General features: G+C 38.0%; 1 long non-coding RNA gene across 1 annotated transcript; it reads right to left on the reverse strand.

The window, feature by feature from the left end:
• Positions 1 to 837: 837 nt before the first annotated feature.
• On the reverse strand, positions 838 to 1,747 carry LOC120939648. The gene is made up of 2 exons (XR_005749334.1): positions 1,215 to 1,747; positions 838 to 1,160 (listed from the first exon to the last, which is right to left on the reverse strand). It is a non-coding gene; the product is annotated as an uncharacterized LOC120939648 (long non-coding RNA).

Raw genomic sequence — 1,747 nt, forward strand, 5'->3', positions numbered from 1 at the left:
AAATTTTTAATGGTCTAGAAAAAACAAAGTTTTTTTCAACCCGATCGTTAAAACAGCCTTGCTTACACACGATCGTGAAAAAAAATGCTCTAGCAAAGCGCGGTGACATACAACTCGTAAGACGGCACTATAAAGGGGAAGTTATATTCATATGGCGCCACCCTTTGGGCTGCTTTTGCTGATTTCGTGTTATTAAAAGACGATTCGCGCTTTTCAGTCTGTTACAGTGTGAGGAATGTGCTTACTCCATTACAAACGCTAGTTTTACCAGAATGAGCGCTCCCGTCTTATAACTTGCTTCTGACGTTGTTAAAGCCGACACACGACGTTAAAAACGACAACATTAAAAACATTGTGAAAAATTAGAGCATGTTTGAAATTTTTAATGGCCATTTTTTACATTGTGAAAAATGCTCTGGAGCCCACACACGAGCGTTTTTAATGACATAAAAAAAAAACGTAATTTTTTTACAACCCAAAAAAACGGTTGTGTGTACGCAGCATTAGGTGTGGTGGCTATATTAATTTGCATTTTCAAGCTAATACAATTTTCATCAAATACAGAAAATGTTTGTTGATCTTGCCAGAAATGCAGTGTCCTTGTCAATGTATGTGAGTTAAACTGGAAGTTTCCTCTGTAAACTATTAATTCACCACTCCCCATGTAATGGAGAGGAAGAGGGAAATATATGCCTGAAGTCTAACCCCAAGGGCAGTTGTGGCTCCCTCCATAGATACAGTGGAGTGACTATAGCCACTTACTTTCAGGGTTACCAGGTTAAAATAAAGGGTGGAAAGCCTGAAAAAGAGAAAATTAATGCAGTCACCTCTTCTAAGGACTGTTAAGATGCAATATCAAGCAATTTACTTCTAGCTGTAATGTTTGCCAGGCATACTAGAATGGAAACAAATCGAAGCACATTTTTCATACACGAGGTCTACTCTCTTCTGTATCAGCATGTTTATTTGCTTCTGGTGGTAAATTTAATTTCTGGGCCTGAATCATTAAGGAAAAAAGCCGTTACCAAATCCTTGACAATAATAACTTAGAGGACATACAGTATATAATATCATAAACATTGCGAATTGCAAAAAAAAAAAGTAATACAACCTTTAGCAAGGTGCTGGTCTTGTAAGATTGAAAATGAATTTCATGGGCACTCTAAAGATTACAGCTTGCATTTGTGCTGCAAGAAAGCCTTGTTATCTCACACCTCTTAGCAAATAACCTACTCAGGATTCTGGTTTCTTTTTTGTGACATGTCCTTTACAAGTCCAAGAATCGGGATGCTTCAGGGGACTGTCTGCATGCCTAAGCTCTATTTGATATGGTACATGATTTGTTTACTACTATATTTTTTTGCAAAGAAAAACAAATTGCCAACTGGCATCCATAAATTGGCACAAGCTATGTATCTAGTGTCCTACCTAGAACATTGAGCCTCATTTCCAAATGTGTCCCACCAATCAGATTTTCTTTTTTCTTACTTAATTGCTCCCAGAGCCTGACTCAATCTCCTTCCAAATAAGACCGATGCACAAATAGGACACACACACAGTGAAAGCTTCTTTCCCTTTTCTTCATATAGAGAAAAGATCGTCAGGAAATGGGTTAATGACAATGCTATCACTTCCAACATTTGGAAGTACTTGTTAATAACCCTTTGTAAATAGCCTTATGCCGCATACACACGATCGGTTCGTCTGATGAAAACGGTCTGATGGACCGTTTTCATCAGACGAACCG

The sequence above is a fragment of the Rana temporaria genome, chromosome 5, assembly GCF_905171775.1.
Source record: "Rana temporaria chromosome 5, aRanTem1.1, whole genome shotgun sequence".
In the NCBI taxonomy this organism is placed as follows: domain Eukaryota; kingdom Metazoa; phylum Chordata; class Amphibia; order Anura; family Ranidae; genus Rana; species Rana temporaria.